At 52.2% G+C, this 18583-nt stretch overlaps 28 non-coding genes across 28 annotated transcripts; all 28 read right to left on the reverse strand.

Annotated features, from left to right (window-relative positions):
* Window positions 1–93: 93 nt before the first annotated feature.
* On the reverse strand, window positions 94–166 carry Trnak-uuu (transfer RNA lysine (anticodon UUU)). Its single transcript has one exon. It is a non-coding gene; the product is annotated as a tRNA-Lys (tRNA).
* Window positions 167–836: 670 nt separating this feature from the next.
* Trnam-cau (transfer RNA methionine (anticodon CAU)) lies at window positions 837–909 on the reverse strand. The gene has a single exon. It is a non-coding gene; the product is annotated as a tRNA-Met (tRNA).
* Window positions 910–1943: 1034 nt separating this feature from the next.
* Window positions 1944–2025, reverse strand: Trnas-aga (transfer RNA serine (anticodon AGA)). Its single transcript has one exon. It is a non-coding gene; the product is annotated as a tRNA-Ser (tRNA).
* A 145-nt stretch (window positions 2026–2170) lies between these two features.
* Window positions 2171–2243, reverse strand: Trnak-uuu (transfer RNA lysine (anticodon UUU)). Its single transcript has one exon. It is a non-coding gene; the product is annotated as a tRNA-Lys (tRNA).
* A 670-nt stretch (window positions 2244–2913) lies between these two features.
* On the reverse strand, window positions 2914–2986 carry Trnam-cau (transfer RNA methionine (anticodon CAU)). The gene has a single exon. It is a non-coding gene; the product is annotated as a tRNA-Met (tRNA).
* Window positions 2987–3946: 960 nt separating this feature from the next.
* Window positions 3947–4028, reverse strand: Trnas-aga (transfer RNA serine (anticodon AGA)). The gene has a single exon. It is a non-coding gene; the product is annotated as a tRNA-Ser (tRNA).
* A 145-nt stretch (window positions 4029–4173) lies between these two features.
* On the reverse strand, window positions 4174–4246 carry Trnak-uuu (transfer RNA lysine (anticodon UUU)). The gene has a single exon. It is a non-coding gene; the product is annotated as a tRNA-Lys (tRNA).
* Window positions 4247–4916: 670 nt separating this feature from the next.
* On the reverse strand, window positions 4917–4989 carry Trnam-cau (transfer RNA methionine (anticodon CAU)). The gene has a single exon. It is a non-coding gene; the product is annotated as a tRNA-Met (tRNA).
* A 961-nt stretch (window positions 4990–5950) lies between these two features.
* Window positions 5951–6032, reverse strand: Trnas-aga (transfer RNA serine (anticodon AGA)). Its single transcript has one exon. It is a non-coding gene; the product is annotated as a tRNA-Ser (tRNA).
* Window positions 6033–6177: 145 nt separating this feature from the next.
* Trnak-uuu (transfer RNA lysine (anticodon UUU)) lies at window positions 6178–6250 on the reverse strand. Its single transcript has one exon. It is a non-coding gene; the product is annotated as a tRNA-Lys (tRNA).
* A 670-nt stretch (window positions 6251–6920) lies between these two features.
* On the reverse strand, window positions 6921–6993 carry Trnam-cau (transfer RNA methionine (anticodon CAU)). Its single transcript has one exon. It is a non-coding gene; the product is annotated as a tRNA-Met (tRNA).
* A 955-nt stretch (window positions 6994–7948) lies between these two features.
* On the reverse strand, window positions 7949–8030 carry Trnas-aga (transfer RNA serine (anticodon AGA)). The gene has a single exon. It is a non-coding gene; the product is annotated as a tRNA-Ser (tRNA).
* Window positions 8031–8175: 145 nt separating this feature from the next.
* On the reverse strand, window positions 8176–8248 carry Trnak-uuu (transfer RNA lysine (anticodon UUU)). Its single transcript has one exon. It is a non-coding gene; the product is annotated as a tRNA-Lys (tRNA).
* Window positions 8249–8918: 670 nt separating this feature from the next.
* On the reverse strand, window positions 8919–8991 carry Trnam-cau (transfer RNA methionine (anticodon CAU)). The gene has a single exon. It is a non-coding gene; the product is annotated as a tRNA-Met (tRNA).
* Window positions 8992–9950: 959 nt separating this feature from the next.
* Trnas-aga (transfer RNA serine (anticodon AGA)) lies at window positions 9951–10032 on the reverse strand. Its single transcript has one exon. It is a non-coding gene; the product is annotated as a tRNA-Ser (tRNA).
* Window positions 10033–10177: 145 nt separating this feature from the next.
* Trnak-uuu (transfer RNA lysine (anticodon UUU)) lies at window positions 10178–10250 on the reverse strand. Its single transcript has one exon. It is a non-coding gene; the product is annotated as a tRNA-Lys (tRNA).
* A 670-nt stretch (window positions 10251–10920) lies between these two features.
* Trnam-cau (transfer RNA methionine (anticodon CAU)) lies at window positions 10921–10993 on the reverse strand. Its single transcript has one exon. It is a non-coding gene; the product is annotated as a tRNA-Met (tRNA).
* A 958-nt stretch (window positions 10994–11951) lies between these two features.
* On the reverse strand, window positions 11952–12033 carry Trnas-aga (transfer RNA serine (anticodon AGA)). Its single transcript has one exon. It is a non-coding gene; the product is annotated as a tRNA-Ser (tRNA).
* A 145-nt stretch (window positions 12034–12178) lies between these two features.
* Trnak-uuu (transfer RNA lysine (anticodon UUU)) lies at window positions 12179–12251 on the reverse strand. The gene has a single exon. It is a non-coding gene; the product is annotated as a tRNA-Lys (tRNA).
* A 670-nt stretch (window positions 12252–12921) lies between these two features.
* Trnam-cau (transfer RNA methionine (anticodon CAU)) lies at window positions 12922–12994 on the reverse strand. The gene has a single exon. It is a non-coding gene; the product is annotated as a tRNA-Met (tRNA).
* Window positions 12995–14026: 1032 nt separating this feature from the next.
* On the reverse strand, window positions 14027–14108 carry Trnas-aga (transfer RNA serine (anticodon AGA)). The gene has a single exon. It is a non-coding gene; the product is annotated as a tRNA-Ser (tRNA).
* Window positions 14109–14253: 145 nt separating this feature from the next.
* On the reverse strand, window positions 14254–14326 carry Trnak-uuu (transfer RNA lysine (anticodon UUU)). Its single transcript has one exon. It is a non-coding gene; the product is annotated as a tRNA-Lys (tRNA).
* Window positions 14327–14996: 670 nt separating this feature from the next.
* On the reverse strand, window positions 14997–15069 carry Trnam-cau (transfer RNA methionine (anticodon CAU)). Its single transcript has one exon. It is a non-coding gene; the product is annotated as a tRNA-Met (tRNA).
* A 1033-nt stretch (window positions 15070–16102) lies between these two features.
* Window positions 16103–16184, reverse strand: Trnas-aga (transfer RNA serine (anticodon AGA)). Its single transcript has one exon. It is a non-coding gene; the product is annotated as a tRNA-Ser (tRNA).
* Window positions 16185–16329: 145 nt separating this feature from the next.
* Trnak-uuu (transfer RNA lysine (anticodon UUU)) lies at window positions 16330–16402 on the reverse strand. Its single transcript has one exon. It is a non-coding gene; the product is annotated as a tRNA-Lys (tRNA).
* Window positions 16403–17072: 670 nt separating this feature from the next.
* Window positions 17073–17145, reverse strand: Trnam-cau (transfer RNA methionine (anticodon CAU)). Its single transcript has one exon. It is a non-coding gene; the product is annotated as a tRNA-Met (tRNA).
* A 1031-nt stretch (window positions 17146–18176) lies between these two features.
* Trnas-aga (transfer RNA serine (anticodon AGA)) lies at window positions 18177–18258 on the reverse strand. The gene has a single exon. It is a non-coding gene; the product is annotated as a tRNA-Ser (tRNA).
* A 145-nt stretch (window positions 18259–18403) lies between these two features.
* Window positions 18404–18476, reverse strand: Trnak-uuu (transfer RNA lysine (anticodon UUU)). Its single transcript has one exon. It is a non-coding gene; the product is annotated as a tRNA-Lys (tRNA).
* Window positions 18477–18583: the final 107 nt, after the last annotated feature.

Below are 18583 nucleotides of genomic sequence, written 5' to 3' on the forward strand. Positions count from 1 at the left end.
GCAGAATGCCGACAGGAAACGTAGAACCGTGCACTGATTACGACAGGGCTACTATCGCTACGAGACGAGCCATTATGGAAGCGTTAAAATCTTCGCCCGGACAGGGACTCGAACCCTGGACCCTTAGGTTAAAAGCCTAATGCTCTACCGACTGAGCTATCCGGGCTTTCGCTTGTTGTGGTTGGAGCGGTTTCAAGCAACGTGATTAAGTGGAAGGTGTGTGTAGGCTTCTGGCGCTACTGGCGACTGCACCGTCTACTCACTGACGCTGGTAGCAGCCCAACAGCGGACCAGTGCCTCTTCTCCCTTTATTCCGGTGCTGACAGTAACTGCATCACGTGCCTGCTTTCCCCGATTGCGTTCGGTTGAAGCCAAGGAAGAAGGGAGACCAACGACAGTTCGAAGACCAAAACATGGAGCGTTGTGTGCGCAAATAGTTCCGTTCCGGTTCCGGGAATCGAAGCGGGACCTGTTGAGTGAAAGCCAGGTATCCTAGCCACTAGACCACACAGGACTTGCTCTACAGCGGTGAGATTTACTCCGTCTCTTATTGTATTTTGTGCTGAATCTGGACTCAGTGCTGTTCTCTGCTTGCGATCATATCCGCGCCTACAGACCGGCATGGCGCACAGTTCAAAATTGACTGTCCATTGCTGTGTGCATCGCATTTTGCTTGTAACACGGAGGAGAAATATCAAAGTTGTTACGTCGTCATAATTGGAAGTAAACATTTTGACGCTGAGGCGTGGACTCCGTGTGGATAACGGACAACAGTTAAGTTCGTTCCCTAGCAACAGCAACGCCCTTAATGCAGCCATGATGTACAGAAAATTAAATGCCCCGGGTGAGGATCGAACTCACGACCTTAAGATTATGAGACTTACGCGCTGCCTACTGCGCTACCGAGGCACGCCGGAGACGAGCTCGAAGGAAACTCGCTAAGTCTCACATTTTAGAGAAAGACAGTTTGCGCTTTCTGAAGGATCTATTGTCTTGCTACACGTACGAAACTCGGTAAGTCTCACATATTAGAGATAGACAGTTTGCGCTTTCTGAAGAATCTGTTGTCTTGCTACACGTGCTGTCCCGACTCTCTAGATTAAACTGCAGCCGCAGCTATACAGCTATAAGGTCCTGAGGCTGACCCATCTCAAGCGAGCAATCCGCGCGGCAGCATTGTTGCCACAAGAGCAAACTAATGCATCGACCGGGAATCGTGCCGGCATACCTTAAGATTATGAGACTTAGGCGCTGCCTACTGCACTACTGAGTCACAAACCACTCAACTACAGATGCTCGACAAGCTACCCGTGCTTTCCAAGCAGCTGTCGGCAGGGAAACTGGGATTGCCACCCAGCGACGTCGAAAAAGGGGCTAAACTCGCGAAGTCCCCCACTACACTGCCTTAAAACGACCGTTCATCACTATCGTGTGAGTAACCTTGCGTCAGCGGCGACGAGTCTTGCCCAAAGACGTAGCGTGCTTGGAGGCGCTGCCCGAATGCGTGTGGATGCACCCTCCTACCTCGTAATGCGCCTGCAGCTCCTATAGCCGTGGGCCGCCGTCGGCGGGCGGGAAGCCGACACAGCGCGGCGTTGCGAGCAGCGGCAGTGCGGTGGTGTTGTACTGTTGAGCATAGTTGCCTTCCAAGCAGTTGATCCGGGTACGATTCCCGGCCACCGCAAGTGGCGCTAATTTTTCCGTATCATTATGTGGGCTCCTGCTGTTAAATTAAGGTTTTTTTTTTTTTTCGTCGTTGCACCATCCTGTAGTATGTCCCGACTTGACCCGACTTAGCTCGGCTGAAGCGAAAGCTGACGCTTGGAAATCGCCCTTATCTAAAGGACAGGCACTATAAACGGCTGTGAGAGGTGAGGTGTGGCGAGGTACCAAAACGCGATATTTTCTGCTTCTTCTTCCAAAACAAGAAAAGAAAAATCCGACGCAGTCGGTAGGACTCGAACCTACGCTCCCAGAGGGAATCTGATTTCTAGTCAGACGCCTTAACCACTCGGCCACGACTGCTTATCCAACAGGTGCCCCTCGAGTCGTGAAAAACCCGACCGGTTGCGTCTGCGCAGAATGCCGACAGGAAACGTAAAACCGTGCACTGATTACGACAGGGCTACTATCGCTACGAGACGAGCCATTATGGAAGCGTTAAAATCTTCGCCCGGACAGGGACTCGAACCCTGGACCCTTAGGTTAAAAGCCTAATGCTCTACCGACTGAGCTATCCGGGCTTTCGCTTGTTGTGGTTGGAGCGGTTTCAAGCAACGTGATTAAGTGGAAGGTGTGTGTAGGCTTCTGGCGCTACTGGCGACTGCACCGACTACTCACTGACGCTGGTAGCAGCCCAACAGCGGACCAGTGCCTCTTCTCCCTTTATTCCGGTGCTGACAGTAACTGCATCACGTGCCTGCTTTCCCCGATTGCGTTCGGTTGAAGCCAAGGAAGAAGGGCGACCAACGACAGTTCGAAGACCAAAACATGGAGCGTTGTGTGCGCAAATAGTTCCGTTCCGGTACCGGGAATCGAAGCCGGACCTGTTGAGTGAAAGCCAGGTATCCTAGCCACTAGACCACACAGGACTTGCTCTACAGCGGTGAGATTTACTCCGTCTCTTATTGTATTTTGTGCTGAATCTGGACTCAGTGCTGTTCTCTGCTTGCGATCATATCCGCGCCTACAGACCGGCATGGCGCACAGTTCAAAATTGACTGTCCATTGCTGTGTGCATCGCATTTTGCTTGTAACACGGAGGAGAAGTATCAAAGTTGTTACGTCGTCATAATTGGAAGTAAACATTTTGACGCTGAGGCGTGGACTCCGTGTGGATAACGGACAACAGTTAAGTTCGTTCCCTAGCAACAGCAACGCCCTTAATGCAGCCATGATGTACAGAAAATTAAATGCCCCGGGTGAGGATCGAACTCACGACCTTAAGATTATGAGACTTACGCGCTGCCTACTGCGCTACCGAGGCACGCCGGAGACGACCTCGCAGGAAACTCGGTAAGTCTCACATATTAGAGATAGACAGTTTGCGCTTTCTGAAGAATCTGTTGTCTTGCTACACGTGCTGTCCCGACTCTCTAGATTAAACTGCAGCCGCAGCTATACAGCTATAAGGTCCTGAGGCTGACCCATCTCAAGCGAGCAATCCGCGCGGCAGCATTGTTGCCACAAGAGCAAAATAATGCATCGACCGGGAATCGTGCCGGCATACCTTAAGATTATGAGACTTAGGCGCTGCCTACTGCACTACTGAGTCACAAACCACTCAACTACAGATGCTCGACAAGCTACCCGTGCTTTCCAAGCAGCTGTCGGCAGGGAAACTGGGATTGCCACCCAGCGACGTCGAAAAAGGGGCTAAACTCGCGAAGTCCCCCACTACACTGCCTTAAAACGACCGTTCATCACTATCGTGTGAGTAACTTTGCGTCAGCGGCGACGAGTCTTGCCCAAAGACGTAGCGTGCTTGGAGGCGCTGCCCGAATGCGTGTGGATGCACCCTCCTACCTCGTAATGCGCCTGCAGCTCCTATAGCCGTGGGCCGCCGTCGGCGGGCGGGAAGCCGACACAGCGCGGCGTTGCGAGCAGCGGCAGTGCGGTGGTGTTGTACTGTTGAGCATAGTTGCCTTCCAAGCAGTTGATCCGGGTACGATTCCCGGCCACCGCAAGTGGCGCTAACTTTTCCGTATCATTATGTGGGCTCCTGCTGTTAAATTAAGGTTTTTTTTTTTTTTTTCGTCGTTGCACCATCCTGTAGTATGTCCCGACTTGTCCCGACTTTGCTCGGCTGAAGCGAAAGCTGACGCTTGGAAATCGCCCTTATCTAAAGGACAGGCACTATAAACGGCTGTGAGAGGTGAGGTGTGGCGAGGTACCAAAACGCGATATTTTCTGCTTCTTCTTCCAAAACAAGAAAAGAAAAATCCGACGCAGTCGGTAGGACTCGAACCTACGCTCCCAGAGGGAATCTGATTTCTAGTCAGACGCCTTAACCACTCGGCCACGACTGCTTGTCCAACAGGTGCCCCTCGAGTCGTGAAAAACCCGACCGGTTGCGTCTGCGCAGAATGCCGACAGGAAACGTAAAACCGTGCACTGATTACGACAGGGCTACTATCGCTACGAGACGAGCCATTATGGAAGCGTTAAAATCTTCGCCCGGACAGGGACTCGAACCCTGGACCCTTAGGTTAAAAGCCTAATGCTCTACCGACTGAGCTATCCGGGCTTTCGCTTGTTGTGGTTGGAGCGGTTTCAAGCAACGTGATTAAGTGGAAGGTGTGTGTAGGCTTCTGGCGCTACTGGCGACTGCACCGACTACTCACTGACGCTGGTAGCAGCCCAACAGCGGACCAGTGCCTCTTCTCCCTTTATTCCGGTGCTGACAGTAACTGCATCACGTGCCTGCTTTCCCCGATTGCGTTCGGTTGAAGCCAAGGAAGAAGGGCGACCAACGACAGTTCGAAGACCAAAACATGGAGCGTTGTGTGCGCAAATAGTTCCGTTCCGGTACCGGGAATCGAAGCCGGACCTGTTGAGTGAAAGCCAGGTATCCTAGCCACTAGACCACACAGGACTTGCTCTACAGCGGTGAGATTTACTCCGTCTCTTATTGTATTTTGTGCTGAATCTGGACTCAGTGCTGTTCTCTGCTTGCGATCATATCCGCGCCTACAGACCGGCATGGCGCACAGTTCAAAATTGACTGTCCATTGCTGTGTGCATCGCATTTTGCTTGTAACACGGAGGAGAAGTATCAAAGTTGTTACGTCGTCATAATTGGAAGTAAACATTTTGACGCTGAGGCGTGGACTCCGTGTGGATAACGGACAACAGTTAAGTTCGTTCCCTAGCAACAGCAACGCCCTTAATGCAGCCATGATGTACAGAAAATTAAATGCCCCGGGTGAGGATCGAACTCACGACCTTAAGATTATGAGACTTACGCGCTGCCTACTGCGCTACCGAGGCACGCCGGAGACGACCTCGCAGGAAACTCGGTAAGTCTCACATATTAGAGATAGACAGTTTGCGCTTTCTGAAGAATCTGTTGTCTTGCTACACGTGCTGTCCCGACTCTCTAGATTAAACTGCAGCCGCAGCTATACAGCTATAAGGTCCTGAGGCTGACCCATCTCAAGCGAGCAATCCGCGCGGCAGCATTGTTGCCACAAGAGCAAAATAATGCATCGACCGGGAATCGTGCCGGCATACCTTAAGATTATGAGACTTAGGCGCTGCCTACTGCACTACTGAGTCACAAACCACTCAACTACAGATGCTCGACAAGCTACCCGTGCTTTCCAAGCAGCTGTCGGCAGGGAAACTGGGATTGCCACCCAGCGACGTCGAAAAAGGGGCTAAACTCGCGAAGTCCCCCACTACACTGCCTTAAAACGACCGTTCATCACTATCGTGTGAGTAACTTTGCGTCAGCGGCGACGAGTCTTGCCCAAAGACGTAGCGTGCTTGGAGGCGCTGCCCGAATGCGTGTGGATGCACCCTCCTACCTCGTAATGCGCCTGCAGCTCCTATAGCCGTGGGCCGCCGTCGGCGGGCGGGAAGCCGACACAGCGCGGCGTTGCGAGCAGCGGCAGTGCGGTGGTGTTGTACTGTTGAGCATAGTTGCCTTCCAAGCAGTTGATCCGGGTACGATTCCCGGCCACCGCAAGTGGCGCTAACTTTTCCGTATCATTATGTGGGCTCCTGCTGTTAAATTAAGGTTTTTTTTTTTTTTTTTCGTCGTTGCACCATCCTGTAGTATGTCCCGACTTGTCCCGACTTTGCTCGGCTGAAGCGAAAGCTGACGCTTGGAAATCGCCCTTATCTAAAGGACAGGCACTATAAACGGCTGTGAGAGGTGAGGTGTGGCGAGGTACCAAAACGCGATATTTTCTGCTTCTTCTTCCAAAACAAGAAAAGAAAAATCCGACGCAGTCGGTAGGACTCGAACCTACGCTCCCAGAGGGAATCTGATTTCTAGTCAGACGCCTTAACCACTCGGCCACGACTGCTTGTCCAACAGGTGCCCCTCGAGTCGTGAAAAACCCGACCGGTTGCGTCTGCGCAGAATGCCGACAGGAAACGTAAAACCGTGCACTGATTACGACAGGGCTACTATCGCTACGAGACGAGCCATTATGGAAGCGTTAAAATCTTCGCCCGGACAGGGACTCGAACCCTGGACCCTTAGGTTAAAAGCCTAATGCTCTACCGACTGAGCTATCCGGGCTTTCGCTTGTTGTGGTTGGAGCGGTTTCAAGCAACGTGATTAAGTGGAAGGTGTGTGTAGGCTTCTGGCGCTACTGGCGACTGCACCGACTACTCACTGACGCTGGTAGCAGCCCAACAGCGGACCAGTGCCTCTTCTCCCTTTATTCCGGTGCTGACAGTAACTGCATCACGTGCCTGCTTTCCCCGATTGCGTTCGGTTGAAGCCAAGGAAGAAGGGCGACCAACGACAGTTCGAAGACCAAAACATGGAGCGTTGTGTGCGCAAATAGTTCCGTTCCGGTACCGGGAATCGAAGCCGGACCTGTTGAGTGAAAGCCAGGTATCCTAGCCACTAGACCACACAGGACTTGCTCTACAGCGGTGAGATTTACTCCGTCTCTTATTGTATTTTGTGCTGAATCTGGACTCAGTGCTGTTCTCTGCTTGCGATCATATCCGCGCCTACAGACCGGCATGGCGCACAGTTCAAAATTGACTGTCCATTGCTGTGTGCATCGCATTTTGCTTGCAACACGGAGGAGAAGTATCAAAGTTGTTACGTCGTCATAATTGGAAGTAAACATTTTGACGCTGAGGCGTGGACTCCGTGTGGATAACGGACAACAGTTAAGTTCGTTCCCTAGCAACAGCAACGCCCTTAATGCAGCCATGATGTACAGAAAATTAAATGCCCCGCGTGAGGATCGAACTCACGACCTTAAGATTATGAGACTTACGCGCTGCCTACTGCGCTACCGAGGCACGCCGGAGACGACCTCGCAAAAACTCGGTAAGTCTCACATATTAGAGATAGACAGTTTGCGCTTTCTGAAGAATCTGTTGTCTTGCTACACGTGCTGTCCCGACTCTCTAGATTAAACTGCAGCCGCAGCTATACAGCTATAAGGTCCTGAGGCTGACCCATCTCAAGCGAGCAATCCGCGCGGCAGCATTGTTGCCACAAGAGCAAAATAATGCATCGACCGGGAATCGTGCCGGCATACCTTAAGATTATGAGACTTAGGCGCTGCCTACTGCACTACTGAGTCACAAACCACTCAACTACAGATGCTCGACAAGCTACCCGTGCTTTCCAAGCAGCTGTCGGCAGGGAAACTGGGATTGCCACCCAGCGACGTCGAAAAAGGGGCTAAACTCGCGAAGTCCCCCACTACACTGCCTTAAAACGACCGTTCATCACTATCGTGTGAGTAACCTTGCGTCAGCGGCGACGAGTCTTGCCCAAAGACGTAGCGTGCTTGGAGGCGCTGCCCGAATGCGTGTGGATGCACCCTCCTACCTCGTAATGCGCCTGCAGCTCCTATAGCCGTGGGCCGCCGTCGGCGGGCGGGAAGCCGACACAGCGCGGCGTTGCGAGCAGCGGCAGTGCGGTGGTGTTGTACTGTTGAGCATAGTTGCCTTCCAAGCAGTTGATCCGGGTACGATTCCCGGCCACCGCAAGTGGCGCTAATTTTTCCGTATCATTATGTGGCCTCCTGCTGTTAAATTAAGGTTTTTTTTTTTTCGTCGTTGCACCATCCTGTAGTATGTCCCGACTTGCCCCGACTTTGCTCGGCTGAAGCGAAAGCTGACGCTTGGAAATCGCCCTTATCTAAAGGACAGGCACTATAAACGGCTGTGAGAGGTGAGGTGTGGCGAGGTACCAAAACGCGATATTTTCTGCTTCTTCTTCCAAAACAAGAAAAGAAAAATCCGACGCAGTCGGTAGGACTCGAACCTACGCTCCCAGAGGGAATCTGATTTCTAGTCAGACGCCTTAACCACTCGGCCACGACTGCTTGTCCAACAGGTGCCCCTCGAATCGTGAAAAACCCAACCGGTTGCGTCTGCGCAGAATGCCGACAGGAAACGTAAAACCGTGCACTGATTACGACAGGGCTACTATCGCTACGAGACGAGCCATTATGGAAGCGTTAAAATCTTCGCCCGGACAGGGACTCGAACCCTGGACCCTTAGGTTAAAAGCCTAATGCTCTACCGACTGAGCTATCCGGGCTTTCGCTTGTTGTGGTTGGAGCGGTTTCAAGCAACGTGATTAAGTGGAAGGTGTGTGTAGGCTTCTGGCGCTACTGGCGACTGCACCGACTACTCACTGACGCTGGTAGCAGCCCAACAGCGGACCAGTGCCTCTTCTCCCTTTATTCCGGTGCTGACAGTAACTGCATCACGTGCCTGCTTTCCCCAATTGCGTTCGGATGAAGCCAAGGAAGAAGGGCGACCAACGACAGTTCGAAGACCAAAACATGGAGCGTTGTGTGCGCAAATAGTTCCGTTCCGGTACCGGGAATCGAAGCCGGACCTGTTGAGTGAAAGCCAGGTATCCTAGCCACTAGACCACACAGGACTTGCTCTACAGCGGTGAGATTTACTCCGTCTCTTATTGTATTTTGTGCTGAATCTGGACTCAGTGCTGTTCTCTGCTTGCGATCATATCCGCGCCTACAGACCGGCATGGCGCACAGTTCAAAATTGACTGTCCATTGCTGTGTGCATCGCATTTTGCTTGTAACACGGAGGAGAAGTATCAAAGTTGTTACGTCGTCATAATTGGAAGTAAACATTTTGACGCTGAGGCGTGGACTCCGTGTGGATAACGGACAACAGTTAAGTTCGTTCCCTAGCAACAGCAACGCCCTTAATGCAGCCATGATGTACAGAAAATTAAATGCCCCGGGTGAGGATCGAACTCACGACCTTAAGATTATGAGACTTACGCGCTGCCTACTGCGCTACCGAGGCACGCCGGAGACGACCTCGCAGGAAACTCGCTAAGTCTCACATATTAGAGATAGACAGTTTGCGCTTTCTGAAGAATCTGTTGTCTTGCTACACGTGCTGTCCCGACTCTCTAGATTAAACTGCAGCCGCAGCTATACAGCTATAAGGTCCTGAGGCTGACCCATCTCAAGCGAGCAATCCGCGCGGCAGCATTGTTGCCACAAGAGCAAAATAATGCATCGACCGGGAATCGTGCCGGCATACCTTAAGATTATGAGACTTAGGCGCTGCCTACTGCACTACTGAGTCACAAACCACTCAACTACAGATGCTCGACAAGCTACCCGTGCTTTCCAAGCAGCTGTCGGCAGGGAAACTGGGATTGCCACCCAGCGACGTCGAAAAAGGGGCTAAACTCGCGAAGTCCCCCACTACACTGCCTTAAAACGACCGTTCATCACTATCGTGTGAGTAACCTTGCGTCAGCGGCGACGAGTCTTGCCCAAAGACGTAGCGTGCTTGGAGGCGCTGCCCGAATGCGTGTGGATGCACCCTCCTACCTCGTAATGCGCCTGCAGCTCCTATAGCCGTGGGCCGCCGTCGGCGGGCGGGAAGCCGACACAGCGCGGCGTTGCGAGCAGCGGCAGTGCGGTGGTGTTGTACTGTTGAGCATAGTTGCCTTCCAAGCAGTTGATCCGGGTACGATTCCCGGCCACCGCAAGTGGCGCTAACTTTTCCGTATCATTATGTGGGCTCCTGCTGTTAAATTAAGGTTTTTTTTTTTTTTTCGTCGTTGCACCATCCTGTAGTATGTCCCGACTTGTCCCGACTTTGCTCGGCTGAAGCGAAAGCTGACGCTTGGAAATCGCCCTTATCTAAAGGACAGGCACTATAAACGGCTGTGAGAGGTGAGGTGTGGCGAGGTACCAAAACGCGATATTTTCTGCTTCTTCTTCCAAAACAAGAAAAGAAAAATCCGACGCAGTCGGTAGGACTCGAACCTACGCTCCCAGAGGGAATCTGATTTCTAGTCAGACGCCTTAACCACTCGGCCACGACTGCTTGTCCAACAGGTGCCCCTCGAGTCGTGAAAAACCCGACCGGTTGCGTCTGCGCAGAATGCCGACAGGAAACGTAAAACCGTGCACTGATTACGACAGGGCTACTATCGCTACGAGACGAGCCATTATGGAAGTGTTAAAATCTTCGCCCGGACAGGGACTCGAACCCTGGACCCTTAGGTTAAAAGCCTAATGCTCTACCGACTGAGCTATCCGGGCTTTCGCTTGTTGTGGTTGGAGCGGTTTCAAGCAACGTGATTAAGTGGAAGGTGTGTGTAGGCTTCTGGCGCTACTGGCGACTGCACCGACTACTCACTGACGCTGGTAGCAGCCCAACAGCGGACCAGTGCCTCTTCTCCCTTTATTCCGGTGCTGACAGTAACTGCATCACGTGCCTGCTTTCCCCGATTGCGTTCGGTTGAAGCCAAGGAAGAAGGGCGACCAACGACAGTTCGAAGACCAAAACATGGAGCGTTGTGTGCGCAAATAGTTCCGTTCCGGTACCGGGAATCGAAGCCGGACCTGTTGAGTGAAAGCCAGGTATCCTAGCCACTAGACCACACAGGACTTGCTCTACAGCGGTGAGATTTACTCCGTCTCTTATTGTATTTTGTGCTGAATCTGGACTCAGTGCTGTTCTCTGCTTGCGATCATATCCGCGCCTACAGACCGGCATGGCGCACAGTTCAAAATTGACTGTCCATTGCTGTGTGCATCGCATTTTGCTTGCAACACGGAGGAGAAGTATCAAAGTTGTTACGTCGTCATAATTGGAAGTAAACATTTTGACGCTGAGGCGTGGACTCCGTGTGGATAACGGACAACAGTTAAGTTCGTTCCCTAGCAACAGCAACGCCCTTAATGCAGCCATGATGTACAGAAAATTAAATGCCCCGCGTGAGGATCGAACTCACGACCTTAAGATTATGAGACTTACGCGCTGCCTACTGCGCTACCGAGGCACGCCGGAGACGACCTCGCAGGAAACTCGGTAAGTCTCACATATTAGAGATAGACAGTTTGCGCTTTCTGAAGAATCTGTTGTCTTGCTACACGTGCTGTCCCGACTCTCTAGATTAAACTGCAGCCGCAGCTATACAGCTATAAGGTCCTGAGGCTGACCCATCTCAAGCGAGCAATCCGCGCGGCAGCATTGTTGCCACAAGAGCAAAATAATGCATCGACCGGGAATCGTGCCGGCATACCTTAAGATTATGAGACTTAGGCGCTGCCTACTGCACTACTGAGTCACAAACCACTCAACTACAGATGCTCGACAAGCTACCCGTGCTTTCCAAGCAGCTGTCGGCAGGGAAACTGGGATTGCCACCCAGCGACGTCGAAAAAGGGGCTAAACTCGCGAAGTCCCCCACTACACTGCCTTAAAACGACCGTTCATCACTATCGTGTGAGTAACCTTGCGTCAGCGGCGACGAGTCTTGCCCAAAGACGTAGCGTGCTTGGAGGCGCTGCCCGAATGCGTGTGGATGCACCCTCCTACCTCGTAATGCGCCTGCAGCTCCTATAGCCGTGGGCCGCCGTCGGCGGGCGGGAAGCCGACACAGCGCGGCGTTGCGAGCAGCGGCAGTGCGGTGGTGTTGTACTGTTGAGCATAGTTGCCTTCCAAGCAGTTGATCCGGGTACGATTCCCGGCCACCGCAAGTGGCGCTAATTTTTCCGTATCATTATGTGGGCTCCTGCTGTTAAATTAAGGTTTTTTTTTTTTTTCGTCGTTGCACCATCCTGTAGTATGTCCCGACTTGTCCCGACTTTGCTCGGCTGACGCGAAAGCTGACGCTTGGAAATCGCCCTTATCTAAAGGACAGGCACTATAAACGGCTGTGAGAGGTGAGGTGTGGCGAGGTACCAAAACGCGATATTTTCTGCTTCTTCTTCCAAAACAAGAAAAGAAAAATCCGACGCAGTCGGTAGGACTCGAACCTACGCTCCCAGAGGGAATCTGATTTCTAGTCAGACGCCTTAACCACTCGGCCACGACTGCTTGTCCAACAGGTGCCCCTCGAATCGTGAAAAACCCAACCGGTTGCGTCTGCGCAGAATGCCGACAGGAAACGTAAAACCGTGCACTGATTACGACAGGGCTACTATCGCTACGAGACGAGCCATTATGGAAGCGTTAAAATCTTCGCCCGGACAGGGACTCGAACCCTGGACCCTTAGGTTAAAAGCCTAATGCTCTACCGACTGAGCTATCCGGGCTTTCGCTTGTTGTGGTTGGAGCGGTTTCAAGCAACGTGATTAAGTGGAAGGTGTGTGTAGGCTTCTGGCGCTACTGGCGACTGCACCGACTACTCACTGACGCTGGTAGCAGCCCAACAGCGGACCAGTGCCTCTTCTCCCTTTATTCCGGTGCTGACAGTAACTGCATCACGTGCCTGCTTTCCCCAATTGCGTTCGGATGAAGCCAAGGAAGAAGGGCGACCAACGACAGTTCGAAGACCAAAACATACAGCGTTGTGTGCGCAAATAGTTCCGTTCCGGTACCGGGAATCGAAGCCGGACCTGTTGAGTGAAAGCCAGGTATCCTAGCCACTAGACCACACAGGACTTGCTCTACAGCGGTGAGATTTACTCCGTCTCTTATTGTATTTTGTGCTGAATCTGGACTCAGTGCTGTTCTCTGCTTGCGATCATATCCGCGCCTACAGACCGGCATGGCGCACAGTTCAAAATTGACTGTCCATTGCTGTGTGCATCGCATTTTGCTTGTAACACGGAGGAGAAGTATCAAAGTTGTTACGTCGTCATAATTGGAAGTAAACATTTTGACGTTGAGGCGTGGACTCCGTGTGGATAACGGACAACAGTTAAGTTCGTTCCCTAGCAACAGCAACGCCCTTAATGCAGCCATGATGTACAGAAAATTAAATGCCCCGGGTGAGGATCGAACTCTCGACCTTAAGATTATGAGACTTACGCCCTGCCTACTGCGCTACCGAGGCACGCCGCAGACGACCTCGAAGGAAACTCGCTAAGTCTCACATATTAGAGAAAGACAGTTTGCGCTTTCTGAAGGATCTATTGTCTTGCTACACGTACGAAACTCGGTAAGTCTCCCATATTAGAGATAGACAGTTTGCGCTTTCTGAAGAATCTGTTGTCTTGCTACACGTGCTGTCCCGACTCTCTAGATTAAACTGCAGCCGCAGCTATACAGCTATAAGGTCCTGAGGCTGACCCATCTCAAGCGAGCAATCCGCGCGGCAGCATTGTTGCCACAAGAGCAAAATAATGCATCGACCGGGAATCGTGCCGGCATACCTTAAGATTATGAGACTTAGGCGCTGCCTACTGCACTACTGAGTCACAAACCACTCAACTACAGATGCTCGACAAGCTACCCGTGCTTTCCAAGCAGCTGTCGGCAGGGAAACTGGGATTGCCACCCAGCGACGTCGAAAAAGGGGCTAAACTCGCGAAGTCCCCCACTACACTGCCTTAAAACGACCGTTCATCACTATCGTGTGAGTAACCTTGCGTCAGCGGCGACGAGTCTTGCCCAAAGACGTAGCGTGCTTGGAGGCGCTGCCCGAATGCGTGTGGATGCACCCTCCTACCTCGTAATGCGCCTGCAGCTCCTATAGCCGTGGGCCGCCGTCGGCGGGCGGGAAGCCGACACAGCGCGGCGTTGCGAGCAGCGGCAGTGCGGTGGTGTTGTACTGTTGAGCATAGTTGCCTTCCAAGCAGTTGATCCGGGTACGATTCCCGGCCACCGCAAGTGGCGCTAATTTTTCCGTATCATTATGTGGGCTCCTGCTGTTAAATTAAGGTTTTTTTTTTTTCGTCGTTGCACCATCCTGTAGTATGTCCCGACTTGCCCCGACTTTGCTCGGCTGAAGCGAAAGCTGACGCTTGGAAATCGCCCTTATCTAAAGGACAGGCACTATAAACGGCTGTGAGAGGTGAGGTGTGGCGAGGTACCAAAACGCGATATTTTCTGCTTCTTCTTCCAAAACAAGAAAAGAAAAATCGGACGCAGTCGGTAGGACTCGAACCTACGCTCCCAGAGGGAATCTGATTTCTAGTCAGACGCCTTAACCACTCGGCCACGACTGCTTGTCCAACAGGTGCCCCTCGAATCGTGAAAAACCCAACCGGTTGCGTCTGCGCAGAATGCCGACAGGAAACGTAAAACCGTGCACTGATTACGACAGGGCTACTATCGCTACGAGACGAGCCATTATGGAAGCGTTAAAATCTTCGCCCGGACAGGGACTCGAACCCTGGACCCTTAGGTTAAAAGCCTAATGCTCTACCGACTGAGCTATCCGGGCTTTCGCTTGTTGTGGTTGGAGCGGTTTCAAGCAACGTGATTAAGTGGAAGGTGTGTGTAGGCTTCTGGCGCTACTGGCGACTGCACCGACTACTCACTGACGCTGGTAGCAGCCCAACAGCGGACCAGTGCCTCTTCTCCCTTTATTCCGGTGCTGACAGTAACTGCATCACGTGCCTGCTTTCCCCAATTGCGTTCGGATGAAGCCAAGGAAGAAGGGCGACCAACGACAGTTCGAAGACCAAAACATACAGCGTTGTGTGCGCAATTAGTTCCGTTCCGGTACCGGGAATCGAAGCCGGACCTGTTGAGTGAAAGCCAGGTATCCTAGCCACTAGACCACACAGGACTTGCTCTACAGCGGTGAGATTTACTCCGTCTCTTATTGTATTTTGTGCTGAATCTGGACTCAGTGCTGTTCTCTGCTTGCGATCATATCCGCGCCTACAGACCGGCATGGCGCACAGTTCAAAATTGACTGTCCATTGCTGTGTGCATCGCATTTTGCTTGTAACACGGAGGAGAAGTATCAAAGTTGTTACGTCGTCATAATTGGAAGTAAACATTTTGACGCTGAGGCGTGGACTCCGTGTGGATAACGGACAACAGTTAAGTTCGTTCCCTAGCAACAGCAACGCCCTTAATGCAGCCATGATGTACAGAAAATTAAATGCCCCGGGTGAGGATCGAACTCTCGACCTTAAGATTATGAGACTTACGCCCTGCCTACTGCGCTACCGAGGCACGCCGCAGACGACCTCGAAGGAAACTCGCTAAGTCTCACATATTAGAGAAAGACAGTTTGCGCTTTCTGAAGGATCTATTGTCTTGCTACACGTACGAAACTCGGTAAGTCTCCCATATTAGAGATAGACAGTTTGCGCTTTCTGAAGAATCTGTTGTCTTGCTACACGTGCTGTCCCGACTCTCTAGATTAAACTGCAGCCGCAGCTATACAGCTATAAGGTCCTGAGGCTGACCCATCTCAAGCGAGCAATCCGCGCGGCAGCATTGTTGCCACAAGAGCAAAATAATGCATCGACCGGGAATCGTGCCGGCATACCTTAAGATTATGAGACTTAGGCGCTGCCTACTGCACTACTGAGTCACAAACCACTCAACTACAGATGCTCGACAAGCTACCCGTGCTTTCCAAGCAGCTGTCGGCAGGGAAACTGGGATTGCCACCCAGCGACGTCGAAAAAGGGGCTAAACTCGCGAAGTCCCCCACTACACTGCCTTAAAACGACCGTTCATCACTATCGTGTGAGTAACCTTGCGTCAGCGGCGACGAGTCTTGCCCAAAGACGTAGCGTGCTTGGAGGCGCTGCCCGAATGCGTGTGGATGCACCCTCCTACCTCGTAATGCGCCTGCAGCTCCTATAGCCGTGGGCCGCCGTCGGCGGGCGGGAAGCCGACACAGCGCGGCGTTGCGAGCAGCGGCAGTGCGGTGGTGTTGTACTGTTGAGCATAGTTGCCTTCCAAGCAGTTGATCCGGGTACGATTCCCGGCCACCGCAAGTGGCGCTAATTTTTCCGTATCATTATGTGGGCTCCTGCTGTTAAATTAAGGTTTTTTTTTTTTTCGTCGTTGCACCATCCTGTAGTATGTCCCGACTTGTCCCGACTTTGCTCGGCTGAAGCGAAAGCTGACGCTTGGAAATCGCCCTTATCTAAAGGACAGGCACTATAAACGGCTGTGAGAGGTGAGGTGTGGCGAGGTACCAAAACGCGATATTTTCTGCTTCTTCTTCCAAAACAAGAAAAGAAAAATCCGACGCAGTCGGTAGGACTCGAACCTACGCTCCCAGAAGGAATCTGATTTCTAGTCAGACGCCTTAACCACTCGGCCACGACTGCTTGTCCAACAGGTGCCCCTCGAATCGTGAAAAACCCGACCGGTTGCGTCTGCGCAGAATGCCGACAGGAAACGTAAAACCGTGCACTGATTACGACAGGGCTACTATCGCTACGAGACGAGCCATTATGGAAGCGTTAAAATCTTCGCCCGGACAGGGACTCGAACCCTGGACCCTTAGGTTAAAAGCCTAATGCTCTACCGACTGAGCTATCCGGGCTTTCGCTTGTTGTGGTTGGAGCGGTTTCAAGCAACGTGATTAAGTGGAAGGTGTGTGTAGGCTTCTGGCGCTACTGGCGACTGCACCGACTACTCACTGACGCTGGTAGCAGCCCAACAGCGGACCAGTGCCTCTTCTCCCTTTATTCCGGTGCTGACAGTAACTGCATCACGTGCCTGCTTTCCCCAATTGCGTTCGGATGAAGCCAAGGAAGAAGGGCGACCAACGACAGTTCGAAGACCAAAACATGGAGCGTTGTGTGCGCAAATAGTTCCGTTCCGGTACCGGGAATCGAAGCCGGACCTGTTGAGTGAAAGCCAGGTATCCTAGCCACTAGACCACACAGGACTTGCTCTACAGCGGTGAGATTTACTCCGTCTCTTATTGTATTTTGTGCTGAATCTGGACTCAGTGCTGTTCTCTGCTTGCGATCATATCCGCGCCTACAGACCGGCATGGCGCACAGTTCAAAATTGACTGTCCATTGCTGTGTGCATCGCATTTTGCTTGTAACACGGAGGAGAAGTATCAAAGTTGTTACGTCGTCATAATTGGAAGTAAACATTTTGACGTTGAGGCGTGGACTCCGTGTGGATAACGGACAACAGTTAAGTTCGTTCCCTAGCAACAGCAACGCCCTTAATGCAGCCATGATGTACAGAAAATTAAATGCCCCGGGTGAGGATCGAACTCTCGACCTTAAGATTATGAGACTTACGCCCTGCCTACTGCGCTACCGAGGCACGCCGCAGACGACCTCGAAGGAAACTCGCTAAGTCTCACATATTAGAGAAAGACAGTTTGCGCTTTCTGAAGGATCTATTGTCTTGCTACACGTACGAAACTCGGTAAGTCTCCCATATTAGAGATAGACAGTTTGCGCTTTCTGAAGAATCTGTTGTCTTGCTACACGTGCTGTCCCGACTCTCTAGATTAAACTGCAGCCGCAGCTATACAGCTATAAGGTCCTGAGGCTGACCCATCTCAAGCGAGCAATCCGCGCGGCAGCATTGTTGCCACAAGAGCAAAATAATGCATCGACCGGGAATCGTGCCGGCATACCTTAAGATTATGAGACTTAGGCGCTGCCTACTGCACTACTGAGTCACAAACCACTCAACTACAGATGCTCGACAAGCTACCCGTGCTTTCCAAGCAGCTGTCGGCAGGGAAACTGGGATTGCCACCCAGCGACGTCGAAAAAGGGGCTAAACTCGCGAAGTCCCCCACTACACTGCCTTAAAACGACCGTTCATCACTATCGTGTGAGTAACCTTGCGTCAGCGGCGACGAGTCTTGCCCAAAGACGTAGCGTGCTTGGAGGCGCTGCCCGAATGCGTGTGGATGCACCCTCCTACCTCGTAATGCGCCTGCAGCTCCTATAGCCGTGGGCCGCCGTCGGCGGGCGGGAAGCCGACACAGCGCGGCGTTGCGAGCAGCGGCAGTGCGGTGGTGTTGTACTGTTGAGCATAGTTGCCTTCCAAGCAGTTGATCCGGGTACGATTCCCGGCCACCGCAAGTGGCGCTAATTTTTCCGTATCATTATGTGGGCTCCTGCTGTTAAATTAAGGTTTTTTTTTTTCGTCGTTGCACCATCCTGTAGTATGTCCCGACTTGCCCCGACTTTGCTCGGCTGAAGCGAAAGCTGACGCTTGGAAATCGCCCTTATCTAAAGGACAGGCACTATAAACGGCTGTGAGAGGTGAGGTGTGGCGAGGTACCAAAACGCGATATTTTCTGCTTCTTCTTCCAAAACAAGAAAAGAAAAATCCGACGCAGTCGGTAGGACTCGAACCTACGCTCCCAGAGGGAATCTGATTTCTAGTCAGACGCCTTAACCACTCGGCCACGACTGCTTGTCCAACAGGTGCCCCTCGAATCGTGAAAAACCCAACCGGTTGCGTCTGCGCAGAATGCCGACAGGAAACGTAAAACCGTGCACTGATTACGACAGGGCTACTATCGCTACGAGACGAGCCATTATGGAAGCGTTAAAATCTTCGCCCGGACAGGGACTCGAACCCTGGACCCTTAGGTTAAAAGCCTAATGCTCTACCGACTGAGCTATCCGGGCTTTCGCTTGTTGTGGTTGGAGCGGTTTCAAGCAACGTGATTAAGTGGAAGGTGTGTGTAGGCTTCTGGCGCTACTGGCGACTGCACCGACTACTCACTGACGCTGGT

Source organism: Schistocerca gregaria, chromosome 3 (genome assembly GCF_023897955.1).
Source record: "Schistocerca gregaria isolate iqSchGreg1 chromosome 3, iqSchGreg1.2, whole genome shotgun sequence".
NCBI lineage: Eukaryota > Metazoa > Arthropoda > Insecta > Orthoptera > Acrididae > Schistocerca > Schistocerca gregaria.